The sequence below is a fragment of the Myotis daubentonii genome, chromosome 10, assembly GCF_963259705.1.
Source record: "Myotis daubentonii chromosome 10, mMyoDau2.1, whole genome shotgun sequence".
NCBI lineage: Eukaryota > Metazoa > Chordata > Mammalia > Chiroptera > Vespertilionidae > Myotis > Myotis daubentonii.
This window is the reverse complement of record NC_081849.1, coordinates 65,634,769-65,651,608: the sequence shown is the minus strand read 5'-3', so window position 1 is coordinate 65,651,608 and position 16,840 is coordinate 65,634,769. Positions and strand designations below refer to the sequence as shown.

At 42.2% G+C, this 16,840-nt stretch overlaps 1 protein-coding gene across 4 annotated transcripts in view; it reads right to left on the bottom strand.

Annotated features, from left to right (window-relative positions):
* Positions 1-16,840, bottom strand: part of CREB5 (cAMP responsive element binding protein 5) — a 407,945-nt gene that overhangs the window by 285,424 nt on the left and 105,681 nt on the right. The window lies entirely within an intron of this gene.

Below are 16,840 nucleotides of genomic sequence, written 5' to 3'. Positions count from 1 at the left end.
TGAGGTATCCTTTAGTCACAGTTTTTGTGACCCAAAATAACATTTGGAAAACAGACTTTTAAATGAGTGATATTTTTATGTGCTGGTGACAAAGAATGAGAGAAAGCTACTTATAGTGTGGAAAGATATATACAAAGGATGTATAATAGCTGTTTTAAAGTAATATGGGGCAGATAATTTCATTTGGATAAATAAAAAAGGAGAGATGGCTAGATAAATGTATAAACAGGCAAACAAGTGCATAACAAGTTATTCTGGGATGCTATCAATTATGAGATGAATAAAAACTTTTGGAGTGATATAAAAGAAACTATTAACAGGATCACCTATAGGAAGAGGTACTATGGAAAGAGAGAAGGAAAGAAAACTTCCTTTTCATTTTATGCTTCCCTGCATTGCCTGAAAATTTTCTATGTGCACACATTGCTTCTATTCTTACAAAAGAGCTAACAGACATTTGTCCCATATAACACGAATAACTAAATTTCAGATGTTCCAGAGGAGAGAAAAAAGCAAGTATTAAGGTTCTTATGATGCTAACAGGATCATGTATGAGGAAACACTCTGTAAAGTAAAAAGAAAGTTATCTGAATACAAGCCATTCATCCTGATGATGATCTGGCTAATTATGATGATGAAAATAATAATCAGAAGAAGCAGGAAAACAAAGATTCTAAATTGGGGGGCGGGGGTTGGAATACCCTGTGAAATGGAAATAGCCAGATGGCATCAGCTGATTTGTTTTTAACAGGATTTAACATTAAGTAATGTACCCCCCCAAAATGTACACCCAGTAAATTAAGGCTGTAATTCCATCTCGGTGTCATGGTGACATGAAAATCCACTCAAGCTTTTCCGTCAGGGTTTATGAAGTTATCAAAGCCCCTTGATGGAATTACAACACTCTTATGTACAGCTGGAGGGACATTACTCCTTATCTTAACAGCAGTTAAAAGCACAGTGGCACAAAAGGGCACTAAAATACCAGTTCCTCATTAGTGAGCAGCCGGGAGAGGGGACACATATACACATATGCACACATGCGCACATGCACACACATGCCATGTCCATCTGCATTAATGATTACTGGTCAGAGATGCAGAGTGCTGCATATTCCACACTGCCTTGTTCACAGGATTTAACAGAACTGTTCACAGATCACACTGTCTGAAACAACCAGTGTTTCATCACCTTCTGGACATAAAGGAACATTGGCAGGTGGCCAAGTTTGCTCCCCAGAACCCGCCTCCCAAAAGTAGCCATAAACATAAGAAGTCAAAACTACTTAAGATATTTAAAATTAAATACCATGAAAGTTATGAGCACAAGGTTTGGGTTCAGTTTGGGGTAGAATCTGGCTCTCCCATGTACTACTAGTAACTGTGTTACTTTGGGCAACCTACTTTCCCTTTCTGTGCTTCAGTCATCTATAAAATGGAGCTAGTAATGGAGCCTACTCTTTTGGTTGTTTGGAGAATTAAGTGAGATAATATTGATTAAATATTTACTAAAGTGCCTATATACAAAGTAAGCCCTGGTCAAATATTACTGCTATTATAGTGTCAGCAGCATTATTATCTTCATTTAGCAGCAAATGAGCATATTTGATAAAATAGGCTAAACCTATAAACAGCCTTAAGAAAGAAACTAATGAATTTAAGAATCATGGAAGTATAGTAGGACTCTCAGGAGAAACTAGAAAGAAGAGTCAAGATAACACTAACCTTTCAGTTCAACACAAGGAAGAACAACAAGGATATTTTTAGCTATAGTAGAAACCATGGAACGAAGTAATTAGTTGATTTGCTAAAAAGTTGCATAAGGGGGAAGAACCATAAAAATAATAGGTGTATATTTGAAGCATCTTGTTAACTTAAACTGTATGAACACACATGCACTGCAGATCTTCAGTGGGGGACCAGTGCCTATTCTGGGTTTGGGTCTGTTGACTGAGTTCTGTGTGTTTTTTCTTGCAGACACCACATCTTGGATGTATAGTCAACAATTTAAAAACTTAAAGACCGCTGAGAAGCAATCTGAGTGTAGGACCTGTCTATATTTCCACAAATATATTCACAGTCTCTTACAGTTCTTGCCCCTATTTAATTTGATAGCATTTCTAAAACATTCTTCTAAGTTAAGTCTTAGCAAGCATTCAAATTAGATCTTCCCTTTCATGCTCATATTTTATTCATGTGTACATTATTTAATTAAGTTATGGAGTTATAAGAATAGGTACAACTAGCATTGCTGAATGGCAGGCACACTAAAATGATAGCTGTGAGCATTCACAGCCTCCTGGGCATCAGCAGGTTTTGTTTTAAGGGGAAGATGAACAGCATCAGTTCATCTGCCAGGTGGGCTCAATGGGCTGGGGGGGAGGTCTATGAAGAGATGGCCCGCCATGTGCTCAGGAGTACCGATGGCAGAGAGAGAGACACACACATCTGGGCTGATGATACCAAGTGTCTTCCACTGTAATAGTTCTTACTGACACTCTGAAAATACCACTTTACTTTCCTGTTCTCAACTCTTCTTTGCTATCAACACCAAATACAATCCTAAGAACTGCCCAAGACCAGGAAGGAATACAAATGTGCTACCAATGAAAAACCAGGAAAAACCCCCCCACAATTTTTAGTAAACAGAATTCTGTTACATGACAGTACTGGTGTTACTGCTAAAGGCTTGCAACAATTATCTAATTAAATGGCATTTGGATGTGTGGTTAGAGGATGTGGGTAGTGGAGCCCCAGGCAAAACAGAAAGCCTCCTGTGCTATCACATGCCCAACTCAGACTCCAGGGCTATTTCACCTATAGCTTCCACACCCCGATGCCCATTGCTCTACCTTCTCCCCCTCTCTCTGTTCCTCCTCAATCTAAATCAAAACATGCTCTTAGGAGCCAATCTAATAAACTCATTCACCCACATTATGAACAATTAATGAAATTTAATGTTATCTTTCCCAAAGGGTTGTATATTGCCGGGAGCCGGTCCATCCTTGCTGTTTCAAGGGACCTGGCATATATGGCATACGGTTCTTAATATGCTTGCTCACCTTCTTGGCGCTGTGTTTTAACCAAGGTCACCTCTCCGAGAAAGGTTGAATCCCCAGGTAGGGATTTTCCCCTGAAGTTAGGGAGGGAATAAAACCCCTCAACTAAGTGCCAGGCGGGTAATTAATCCCTTTAACTACGAACAATCATGCTTAAACTACATAATCTTTTCTCCCTGGAATGGAGATAAGAAACGCCCTAACCTTTGTAATAGAAATTGACAGGATTAGAATCAACTAGTATAAATACAGATGCAACAAGACAACAACAGACAGAATTTAGAACACAGAACTAGAGACAGAAGAACTTCGCTGGAGAGAGCATGCCTGAGGATCCTGGAGAGGGACTGGCCTCAGAGCCTAGAGACAGAGCCTAGCGGGAGAACATGGCAAGGGATCCTGGACTGAACCTGACTACAGAAATATGGCAAGAGAACCTGACTAGAACCTGGTGACCGAACCTGGCTAGAGATCTCGCACAGAACCTGGCTGGAGATCTGAAGCAGAACCTCTCTGGAGATCCGGGCTAGAGATCCTAGCTAGGTTGCTGATCAACTGACACTGTCTCCGTGTCATTCCTTCTTCGCCGACTCCGTCCTCACCCTTGGGGACCCCTGGACCCGCTGGGGTTGGACCCCGGCATATGGCGCCCGAACAGGGACCCCTAGGTAAGCGCCCCGCACTCGGGACGGATAGGACTCCACCATAGGAAAAGGGTGGATAGTCTTCGCCGACTCCGTCCACACCTTTGGGAACCCCTGGAACAGGATTCCCCTAGGTAAGCCCCCCTCCCCCATTGAGAACCCCCACACTCGGGACGGTTCAGACTCCACCGTAGGAAGAGGGTGGATAGTCTTCGCCGAATCCGTCCACACCTTTGGGAACCCCTGGAACAGGATTCCCTTAGGTAAGCCCCCCCCATTGAGAACCCCCACACTCGGGACGGATAGGACTCCACCAGGGTGCTACAGACCCCCCTATAGAGGATAAATAGGGTAAGAAGGTGGATAGTACAGAACTTAGATTGAGAAGATGTGCCATACTGAGTCCAAAGAAAGAAGACTCTGTATTGATCTTTAGATTAAGAAGATGTGCCATACTGAGTCTAAAGAAAAAAGACTCTGTATTGATCTTTTAACACATATGCCTGCTAGCAGAAGAATTAAGGTTACTCCCAGTCAGACAGAACGTTTTATACAAGAAATATGTCCATGCTTTTCTGAGGAAGGAAAGGTGCCGGAAAGGTAAATGTAGAGGCATGGGAGAAGGTAGGCCCAAGGAGCCTTATCCTTAACCCCACTGCAGCCTTTCCACCCCGGGAAAGTGCAGGATTGGCAAGCTCTCCCTGGTCTGATAGATCAGGACTCAGGTAATAACAGAAAGTGCCAATCCTACTCTTAAAATGGATACAAGAGAGCATTTGAGGTTTTTCTTTTTAATGCCTGCTTTTAAAAAATAAAAAAGGGGGAATTTGCCGGGAGCCGGTCCATCCTTGCTGTTTCAAGGGACCTGGCATATATGGCATACGGTTCTTAATATGCTTGCTCACCTTCTTGGCGCTGTGTTTTAACCAAAGTCACCTCTCCGAGAAAGGTTGAATCCCCAGGTAGGGATTTTCCCCTGAAGTTAGGGAGGGAATAAAACCCCTCAACTAAGTGCCAGGCGGGTAATTAATCCCTTTAACTACGAACAATCATGCTTAAACTACATAATCTTTTCTCCCTGGAATGGAGATAAGAAACGCCCTAACCTTTGTAATAGAAATTGACAGGATTAGAATCAACTAGTATAAATACAGATGCAACAAGACAACAACAGACAGAATTTAGAACACAGAACTAGAGACAGAAGAACTTCGCTGGAGAGAGCATGCCTGAGGATCCTGGAGAGGGACTGGCCTCAGAGCCTAGAGACAGAGCCTAGCGGGAGAACATGGCAAGGGATCCTGGACTGAACCTGACTACAGAAATATGGCAAGAGAACCTGACTAGAACCTGGTGACCGAACCTGGCTAGAGATCTCGCACAGAACCTGGCTGGAGATCTGAAGCAGAACCTCTCTGGAGATCCGGGCTAGAGATCCTAGCTAGGTTGCTGATCAACTGACACTGTCTCCGTGTCATTCCTTCTTCGCCGACTCCGTCCTCACCCTTGGGGACCCCTGGACCCGCTGGGGTTGGACCCCGGCAGTATATTAAAACCAATAAACAAAGTATCAAACTGACATATTAAAGAAATAAAGGAATAAAATTGTGCAATTACAGAGCATCCATGGAAATTAAGGATACTCAGAAAAATTACACCAGCCCCTTTGAAATCACACTAAACAGAGACCAGGTGCTCTATATTATAAATATAGTTTGAAAAACTGGCACCAATATGGTTTTGGTAAATGCTTTTTATAAAATATGTTAAAGTCTTCAATGTTTCTTAAAAATACAAACTGGTCTCTCAAAACTAAGCTTGATGTCAAATTTCCCTGAAAGACCCCCCATTACAAGTGTACCATGCATCCTTGGAAACAGCCATAACAATTTATGCCCAATGAATGGGAAAGAATGTTGATTTCACTTGCTTTACGACCTGGGCGATGGGGGGTTGGTGACCAAAAATGTCTGTGCTTATTTTCAGAACTGATACCATGACGGTCCATCAACCACCATTTGCTGAGTTCCCATAAGGTGACGATGGTGGATTTTGTCTTTGGAGGATGTCAGGGGCTGGGAAGCTGGACAAATTTCCAGCTCTTGGGGACTTTTCTGAGACTGAAACTGAGTGGCCGAGGCCAGGCTAACCTACAGACTGGGGGGCAGACCTTCGCCTGGCCTGGAGGATGTAGATATCTGCAGGGAACACCTGATAGTGTCAACCACAAAAACACGTGATTGCAAAATCGACACTTTTTTTGGTGTACAGTCACCTCGCAGAAAGTCTAATAGAGTAAGAGTTAAATTTAAATAGTCATACATACTAAGAAATCTAGACTGTTATTCTGTTAAAAAAGGGAGGGGGCTGGAGCTTTGGAAAGTGGGTTGGAACACACATCTGCATTGTAGACTTTTCTATTGCTACTATCTTTAGAAAGGGAGTCCCCAAGTTTCTTACCTAGCTTGTGCCTTAATCCCTTTATCTGCAAAACACAGGTAATAATAGGACCTACCTCTTGGGAATGCTGTGAGACTTAATAAAATGATACTTACGAGTCACGCCTTACAGTTTAGCAGCAAATAAGAAAAGACAGGCAAGGTGGGGTAATGACAGGCACTGGATGAATATTAGTTCCAGAATCATGAGTAATCACATTAATTAATGAATAATAGCTAACATTTACTAAGTACTTACTATGTGCCAGGTACTGTTCAAGAAACTTTTAATACATTAGCAAATTTAATGCTCACAAGACCTCTCTGAGGAAGACACCATTATTATCTCCATTTTATAGACAAGGAAACTGAGGCACAGAGAGGCTAAGAAACTTGCCAGTGATGTATACACTAACTTTTCCAGTAGGGTTACTATAACTGCCAAAGTAAAATGCAATGGCAGGTTATTCATTCCAAGCCATAAAGAGTGCCTCAGCAAATTCCACAGAATTAAAATCATAGTGAATATATGTTCTCTGATCACAGTGAAAGTAAGCCAGAATCAATAACAAAAAGATGACTAGAAAATTCCCAAATGTTTTACATTGAAATACTATATTTATAAATAAATGGTGGGTTAAACATGCAATCAAAGTGAAAATTAGAACCCATGTTAATTGAATAATAAAAATATAATACATCAAAACTTGTGGGATATGTGAAAGCTGTGCTTAGAAGGACATGTTTTGAGAGGCTGTTTTGCAAAGGAGGGGTGTAAATACATCTTGACCACTGCTAAAGTATGATTATGGAATCATTATTTCAAGTAGCTGCAAGCATTTGCAGGCTGGCGGAACACATTCAATGCTACTGTCTGGGTCAAAATCTCCTAGGTTTCCATGCTAGAATTTTACTAAAAAGGAAATTAAAATTCAAAGCCAAATTTCCTCAGTTCCAATGAGTCTGAAATAGTTTTTTTAAAATATATTTTTATTGATTTCAGAGGGGAAGGAAGAGGGAGAGAGATAGAAACATCTATGAGAGAGAATCGTTTGATCGGCAGTCTCCTGCACACCTCCCATTAGGGATCAAGCCCACAACCCAGGCATATGTCCTGACCCGGAATCAAACTGTGACCTCTTAGTTCATATGTTGATGCTCAACTACTGATCCATGCTGGCTGGGCCTGAAATAATTTTAAGTTCACTCAGAGATGTCTAGGAAGGACATGGCCTCTAGCTCCCTTTAACCTAAAGCTCAGAAGGTCTCAAAATAATCATGATCTTGGGTTTCACTGTTTTTCCCTCAATCTCTGTCAACTGTAGAAGGATTTTTAAAGTTTATTCATAGAGAAGAATTCTCATTTTATCGCATGGCAACCCTACGAAGTGGACGGAAATATTACTGTTGTCTATTTTGTCCATACTTAAACACTTAAGTGATTCGCCCAAGGTTACAGTGGCCAGTGATGGGTGAATATAGAACTTGAATACAAGCCTTCAGACTCCAGATCCAGTGCTCTTTCCAATTCTCTGACACATTGCTAGAGGGGTCAGAACACAGCCAGAGCATCCTAGGAATTTTGGACCTAGTCATACTCAGCTCTAAGTCTCTTGGATAATTGGTGCAAGCACAGCCACAGGCCAGCTGAGGCCATGAGAAATGGATGCTCAGGCTGTTTTCCTCCTATGGGTTTCTTGCAAAATAAAATTTTCTTCAGTGAGGGGTTCCCTAGAATGATACTGGGATCTTATTTCCTTCACAGCATAATATAAAGACAGCGCCTAGTCTGGTATTAGGCTCACCTGGCTTCAAATCCCAATTTACACCATTGACCAGCCTATGTGACACTGAACATGCTGCTGAATCTTTTTCTTTCTCAGTGTCCTTATCTGTAAAATGGGAATGATAGTAGCATCTGCCTTATAGGTATTCTCTGTGTTTTTGTTTTTATGAGAAGAAACACAAAAGCACTTAACTGGCATATAGTTAAGCTCTCAATAAAAACAAGATATAACTTTTAGGCATCACTCTCCCATCCATCATCACCTCTAACTTTATCTTGGCTTCAAATTTTAAAAACCAAAGTCTATTTTTGCTCACTCTTCTTTAAAGCTAAACACTGGTATGTGAACCAAAATGTCCCCCTAAAATACTTACATAGTTCCTAGAATAGAGAATTTACAGCTGGGCAAATGATGCTAGCTCCACTACAAATCCCCGCAGGAAATGGAGATGTAGGAGACTTCAGCACAGGACAGGGCTACAGGCCTAGTTAAAATGACTTAAGGAACTGTGGAGGCAACATGTGGATTTACCCCCCAGTATTTCCATAAATGACATTTTAAAACATTTCACTGGAACTTCATCACATTCATTTACAGAGACTTCTTAGTGAGAGGCCTAGATCCTCCTGTGTACCTAGGTAGGGAATAACCAGGTGGTGCCTGGTTAGGAACCCAGCTCTACTCCAAACTGCTTAATATAGAACAAAGATGGAGTGAGGAAAAGTGGGCTGTGCATGTATTGAGTATGACACAGAGGGCCTGAAATTAAGGTGGAGTTCTCCTTTCTCCCGGCAGACTCCTGTCCTTATTTTTGGTCTCCAGAAAATCCATTATGAATCTTCACGATTTGTAAACATAACCCTTCTGTTGTGGTTCATGCTTCTCTTGTGGATCTTTTCCCGCTTTGCCCCTGGCAGAAGCACCCAGCAGCTCCCCTGTTCTGCTCCTTGGGTCAGCTCCCCTGTCCACATCTGAATGCACTGTTCCCACTTCCCCAGCCACTCCGCAGTCTGCACCATCTCCACGTCCGCGCTGTGGTGTCCACACCAGGTGAGCTGTCTCAGGGTGTAATTTTAAATGACCATGTGCTCAAAATAAATGCAGACACTCTGCTATGCTGAAAAACCGCAAGTCTTTAAATGCATGTTATAGAAAATTCTTTTGTGTTTTGGTGGTGAAGTTCAGGGCTGTTCTAAACATTTATTGGGTTTCAGTGAGTACACCACAGTGTATTCAACTTGACTTCTCTAAACCTCTCTAAACCTCAGTTGCCTTCCCTGAAAAATGGAGCCAATCCTCTGATCTTGCAAGATGGTTATGGGGATTAAGTTAAACCATACACGTTAAGCTCCCAGCACAGTTATGGTAGGTACATGGTAGGGCTTAATGCATGGTAGCTGGTATCATGGGAGGTAGGAAGGCATGTTAAAGCTGTACTGGCATTGAAGAAAAACAATCCAGGGTTAGTTAGACTCCAGGTTTCTCTACTTACTGATAAAATAACCTTAAGCAAGTTACTTAACTGCTCTAGACTTCAGGCTCCTCATCTGTAAAGTGGGAATAAAATAGCTGCATTTTAGGGTTGTGTAAGATTAGGTGAAACTAAACAAGAGTGTGCGTGTAAATATTACTGTACTGACTGGCAACATGTAATACTCACAATCAGTATGTGGCTCAGCACCTGGTGAATGTTCAGTGACCAGTGGCAGATATTATTTCTAAAGGTGCTGAGATTATTAAAGATGTTAATACATTAAAACTGATGACTGGTGCTAGACTGGATGCTGGAAGTGAATCTTATTCATTAAGTGATTCCAGAACCTTCAGGCTGGTCAGGCCAACACACTGCTGCCTCATGAAGCTATCAAATCCTGTGGCCAGGGACCCGAGATCTGGGCAGAAGCAAGCCAGCAAAGAGTGGGGAACAGAGCTCCCACCAGGTGGGCGGGGGGTGGGGGGGAGAAAAACTTTACAGGGAGATGCATCTTTTTTTTTTAAATATATTTTATTGATTTTTCACAGAGCGGAAGGGAGAGGGATAGAGTTAGAAACATCAATGAGAGAGAAACATCGATCAGCTGCCTCCTGCACACCTCTTACTGGGGATGCGCCCACAACCAAGGTACATGCCCTTGGCCGGAATTGAACCTGGGACCTTTCAGTCCGCAGGCTGACGCTCTACCCACTGAGCCAAACCGGTTAGGGCCAGGGAGATGCATCTTGGATGGAGTGGCAGAGAGAAGTGGCAAAGGGAGGTGAATGAGACCCGAGAGGGATGGGGATGCCCCGATGCTGTGTCGTGTCAGCTCTGGGAAGGCTAAAGGCTGGCATGTCCCACTGTTCTCTTGAAACTTCTGTCTTTGAAACAGAAAGAGGAAGCTAGAGAGAAACCCAAACTGTACCCCAAACTTCTTAATAGAAAGCAGTGTGTCCGATAGGCTCCAGGTGCTTTCGCGCTGGCCTACTGGTCTCCCAGGCCTCTGCCTGTTATCCAGATGGGAAAAAAAAGACCTGCTATGAGGAGAGACTTGCAACAATAAACACTTGGGCAGCAGCTGCAACAAAGACAGGGTCTCAGAGGGACCCATTTACAGCTCTGGGCTCAAAATCTTGATTTGATCTGATGTGTTTCAATTACGTTGCAACATATTTTTTCTCATGCTTTATCAATAGGTAAGTAATGAAGCTTTAAAATGTAAAATCTTGGCAAGACAATAGCGAGACCCAACCAAGGAGAAAAAGAAGTGTGCCACAGAAATGGTCGGGCCTAGGAGGGCAGAATATCTTTCCTAAAAACTCAAGGTCACCAAGAAAACGAATATTCATTTCTTCCTTCTTTTCTCCTTTCCATTAGTTCCTTTCCTTTAGTTCCTTCCTTCTCTTTCTTCTTCCTTTCTTCTTTCTTTCTTTTCTTTGTTCTTTCTTTGTTTTCCTTCCCCTTTTCTCTTCCTTTTCTTCTCCTTCCTTCCCTTCCTGTCATCTCTCCTCCTCTCTCCCTCCCTTTTTTTCTTCCATCCTTTCATTCTTCCTTCCTTACATCCTTCTTCCCTTCCTTCCCCCCCTTCTTCCTTCTTTCCTTCCATCCTCATTGCACTCTTCCTAAAGAAAAGAGCTTAACCATGGAAGACTTAGAATCTGCAGCCAGCAGGGGACAAAGCCTCCACTGTTCAGCCCACAAGTATGTGTCTTCCTGCAGAAAGATGTGAGTTTTTTATCAAATCAGGCCTGACCCAGCATTCCTAGCAGGGCTGCCCCTGCATGACTGTGTTGGGCCTTATTTAAGGAGGGGCTATAAATGGGGGATCATACTATTGGCAAAGGATTCCCCTTATCTCACTGTATAATCACCGAGGACTGGGAGGAACCCCAAATGGGAGCAGCAGCACACAGCCATCCAGTAAGAAACAAATTGTTAGCGAAGAATGAATTCCTAAAAATAAATACATAACAAGAGGGAAGTGATGCGAGACAGCAACAGTTTGAGAACTCAAGACAAAGGGGTCAGAGAGTTGGGTTCAAATCTGAGTTTGTCACTTGGTAGCTATGTGACCCTGGGAAAAATCACTTCATCTTTCTGTACCTTTTTCCTAATCTCCAAAAGGCAAAACTAGCCGCACCTGCCTCAAAGGGTTGTTGTGAGGACTAAATAAATTAGTATGGAAGCTTTACATAAGTGTTTGTTATAATGAGATGAAGACTATGTGAATATCCAGGCCTTTTAAACAAGTGTAAGTGAAGGAAAGCAAGATGAATAGAAAGAGGCAGTAAACAAGAAGAGATGAAAAATATTATCTTGCTTGAAAATTCTTATATTTGGAGGAAAGTGGAATGGCAGCTGGAAATGTCATCTTGCTGTTGTAATAGTTCTGCTAGAGGCCCCCCAATCAGCGGAGGGATTGCATTAAGGGCGACTTAGCTTACAATAATGTTCTCCCTTCAACCCGAGTAAAGGGGTCCAAGTAGTCCTCCTGTCCCTGGGAGTGGGAAGAGCCCAGAGAGGGCTCTGGAGGGAGGTGCAGGGTGGGGCTAAGACAGGAGGCCAAAGCATCCATCCGCCCTTCCTAGAAGCCAGAGCCTCCCCATTCTGCTTAATAAAGAGTTCCTTGTCTTTCAGCATACAGAGTAATCTCTGAAAGACTGCACTACAGTTTGAGAATGAGCCAAGAGGCAGTGGGAAATTCTCTAGCAAACTGGACAAGGAGACAACAATACGAAGGGTAACTGGATCAAAACACCTCGTTTTTTCCCTTCTGGAAATTCCTATCCCTGAGGCCCGAGGCACTGTTGGTCTGGGATTCTTTTCACCAGAAGTTGTCTGGCTAATACTCTTCACAAAGCAGATACAGATTTGCTTTTCCAGGGCTGAGTGACAGGATCTGGGTCCCCAGAACATAGCTGAAAAACCCTGTTTCCAAAGCAAATGTTGGAGTCCAAATGTGACCTGTTGTTGTGACTCATAAATGTTTTCACTTGTTTTTTATTTTAAAAGGAGATTGTTGACCCAGCCCATGTAGCATCATTTAAAAGGAGAAAAGGGGAGGGGGAAGAGGAAGAAGAGGTGGGAGTATAAGGGGAGGGGCAAGAGAAGTAGAAGGAGAAGGAGAAGAAGGAGGAATGAGAGGAGGAGGACAGGGGGAGGAGGAAAAAGGAGTAGAAGGAGGGGGAGGATGGGAAGGAGGGGGAGGATGGGAAGAAAGGGAAGGAGGAAGGAGGAGAAGACTGGACCAGGACTTACCTCTGAGGGCTTTGGCTCAGGATGAGCACCCCACAATATGTTCATGTTTGGTTACTGTACCAAAAGCTAAAAGTTGGCAGTGGAATTTTAAGCTCCTTTAGGACAGAAGAGGAGGCCACCTTTGCCCAATTCTGGGCTAAGCCATTGAAGGCTTCTTATAAAGAATAATGTTATATATGGTGGAGAGCTCAAAATCCTATAAAAAATTTCCCTTAGCCTTCTAGAAATTATGAATGGGAAACTCCTCATCAAGTAGAAATAAAACACTATTCCTTTAGGAAATCCACTTTCTCTAATGAGTTATTTGTCACATGACTTTCTTATGTGATATGTGTGATAGGACTTTCTGCATGAGTTAGTTCACCATCTCCATGTAAAGTGCAGGTTTAAACAAAAGAAAAGGACAGCAACTCTGATGGAACTGGCAGGGCAGACAACCATACATTCCATGTGTCAATGGCCCTGAGCAAGTTATCTGGCCTCAGTATCCCTTCTACAACCAGGGACAGTTACTTGTCCTCCTAAAACTGTGTTTATGTATTTACAAAGATTGAGGAAAGTAGGTTATAAAAGCATGGTCTTACCTTCATCACTTAAGTTCCGAGTTCACATTTCCTAAAAGGCTGCCTCTGTAGCATGCATCCTACCTAATTCAACCGTCCCGTTGTATGTCCTAAGAATTATCATCCCACCCCTGTGTTCTCCAAAACAGAGAATTTTTACCACATGACAAAAACAGCTCTAAGCTATTGCCTATATTCATTCTTTTCTATGACCTAGATACTATTATTATTATTATCCCATGTTACAGATGAGAAAACTAAGGCTGAGAAGTACATTAACTTCCCCAAGATTGCACAATTGGTAAAAGCTGGGATGTGAACAGTTAGTTTGGCTCAGAACTCTGTGCTCTTCCTGCTGCTTAAGTGGTCCATTAGCCTCATGCTTAATAAATAAATCTATTTTCAATCACCTTGACAGTACATTTTCCTAAATGTCTTTAAAAAACAAAAATAAACAAACAGAAAATCTTCTTACCCAAAGGCCTGAGGCACTGCTGATCTGAGACCCTTTTCCACTTGATATTGTCAGGATGATACTGTTCACAACATAGGGACAGATGGACTTTCCCAGGGTTGTGGTGCCAGGAACTGTATTAGATCTCTACTATTGCATAACAAACCACCCCAAAACTTAGTAGTGTAAAAACAATAAACATTTGTAAGCTCATAGTCTCTCTAGGTGAGGAATTCAAGTGGTTTAGCAGAGTGCTTCTAACTCAGGATGTTGTTGAGGCTGCACTCATCTGAAGTTTGACTGGGGCTGGAAGATCTGCTCCAAGATGGGTCATTCAGATAGCTATTGGGACAGAAGGCCACATGACTTCTCCATAGCACCTTTTGGGTGTCCTCACTACGTGAAAGTAATTTCCTCAAAACCCTACAAAACCTGTTTCACAAGCAAATACTGTAGTCTCAAATTGAACCAGTAGTTTTCCACTGATAAAGTTTTAGCCTCAGTTTTTAGTTAGGTCTCAACAACCCTCACTATTGGTCTATTTTCAGAATTGCAATGTAAAGAGAATATGGATAAGTCTGTCAGATGGTATTATGGGTTGAACTATGTATCTCCACAAATTCATATTATTGAAGACCTAACCCTCAGTATTTCAGTTTGTCAACTTATTTGGAAATAGGGTTGTTGCAGATATTATGAGTTAAGATAGACAGTATGTTGGGCCCCTAACCCAATATGATTGGTCCTTATAAAAAGGGGAAATCTGAACAGAGACATACTCAAAAGGAGAACACCATATGAACATGAAGGCAGAGATCCTGGTGATGTATCTACAAGCCAAGGAATACCCCAAGACTGCCAGCAAACCACCAGAAGCTAGGGAAAAAGGCCTGGAACAGATCCTCTCTCACAAATCACATAAGGAATCAACCCTGCTCACACGTTGATCTTGGACATCTAGCCTCCAGAACTACAAGACAATAAACTTCTGTTGCTTAAGCCATCCAGTCTGTGGTACTTTATTACACAAGTCTAGGAATCTAATACAGATGGTAGGAAGACTAACTAGACATGTCTAGTACCACGAGCTCTCTAAAGGACAAGGAGGAGTGGTTCTATTGCATCCATGGATTTTGGGGGTTTCCCTCAAAAGATTATATGGAAACTCTTTCCTGCTACCCATTAAAAAAATTTAAAAAGCACATTTCCAAGTAAAACTGGCAACAATGAAGAGTGGACAGTCAGGGTTTCCTGATCTTGCCCAAGAAAGTGGAAATTGTATTGCTCTTTCATGACCACGAGGTATTTCCTAAGCTCGTTAAGCACATTTTTCCTGCAGATCTTGTCTTAATAAGGCCACTGCCACCCGGCTCCTCCAGCCTCAGTCATCAGACAGGATAAAAGGCAGAAGTGAGGGTGGAGATGAGAGGGGATGCTGGAGAGATCCAACTCTGCTTGTTTATTTTGAGACACACTTGTGCTCTGACTGGGCCATCACAACTGTGGTCAGAGCATTCTGAATCTGAAGAACACAAACAAAGCTCACTGTGGCAAAGGGCCAGGGTAAAGTTTTCTTCAGCATCATACAGGGAGGGCGACTTTGCATAGCCTTTTATATGATAATCACAGCTCCTTTGTATGTATTGAACTCTGCAGCAAGAAGAAAAAATAAATAAATAAGGCTGACTAATGACTTGTTTCCCCAGAGGACACTTTTTATGGGATCATATGTTTTTTCAGCTTTTCAGTCACAGTTTCCTGCTTGGACGTTAGGAACCCTTGACATTGGCTATGGCTTGGTGCAGTCTGGACAGCTGCCTGAGCCACCTCTGAGTGACTGCAGAGGGGTCCAGCTAGACCACAGCACCTTCCCAGGTCACAGCAATGGCGAACCTTGTCTCCTTCCATGAGCTACACGCAGCGGCAGGCCTTTCAACACCTTCCAGGTCAGGCATGACCCTTCTCATCCGGCATAGTGAGGAAAACAAGGGTCGAGTGGATTGGGAGCCTGTGACAAACAGTCTGTAGGCATTTAAAAGCAATAACAGCAACTCTAAACTGCTTTTTTCCTGCTACGTTCACCACCACCCCTTTCAGCATCAAGGGGGACTCTGGGAATTGGTTAGTCTTGAGTTTAAATCCCTGCTTTGTCACTGGGACTAAGAACAAGGCATTGAATTTCTGAGATTAATTTTTTAAAATATGTTTTTATTGACTTTAGAAAGAGGAAGGGAAAGGGAGAAAGAAACATCAATGAGAGAAACGTCAATGGCTGCCTCCTGCACACCCTCTACTGGGGATCAAGTCCATAACCATGGCATGTGCCCTGACTGGGAATTGAACTGGCAACCTCCCTGTGCATGGGACAACACTCAACCAACAGAACTACATCTGTCAGGGCTGAGATTCACGTCTTCTTTTTTTTTTCTTCCTTATTTATTTATTTATTTATTTATTTATTTTGCTTCTTTAATTCTTTATTTATTTTTAATTGTTTTATTGCTTAAAGTATTACAAAGAGTATTACATATGTCTCCTTTTTTCCCACCGCCCTTAATGAGATTCATTTCTTATTAGTAAAATTGTAAGTGTTGAAAACTGCCTCAAAGAGCTCTTAATGGGGATAAGAGATAATGTTAGTAAGACATCTGGCAGATAGGTGCTCAGTTAGCAGTAGCTATAGTGTCATTATCAAGTTTCCCAAATACCCCCACCATCAAGGAAACTTACCTATAGATTAACATATGGAAAGGTAATGCAAAGTGTTTTGGAGCCAAACTAATCTTGCAGTTGGGTTGAATTAACAAGCAAGCAAAAAACCATAGTCCTCCAGCTCCCTCTACTCAGTTTTCACTTTATTTCACTACTTTTGAGTGGGAGGAAATTATTCTGGAATGCCTTCTGTTTTGTTCTCCCTTGTAGAGGACCACGGGGCTAGGGGAGGTAGGATGGAAGACGCAAGAGCGACATATTCATTCTTTAATTTCCCCACCTTGGATTGGGTGGTTCAGGGAATGACGAGGTTGATTAAAATGCACCACCCTTGTACTATTGGGTAATTGCAGTTTAATTATACTGAGGGCAGTGGTTTTATCATATTAAATTTTTGGGAAAAGTCACAAGATGAGTCATGGAAAATATTTTGATAAAATTGTGGAAAC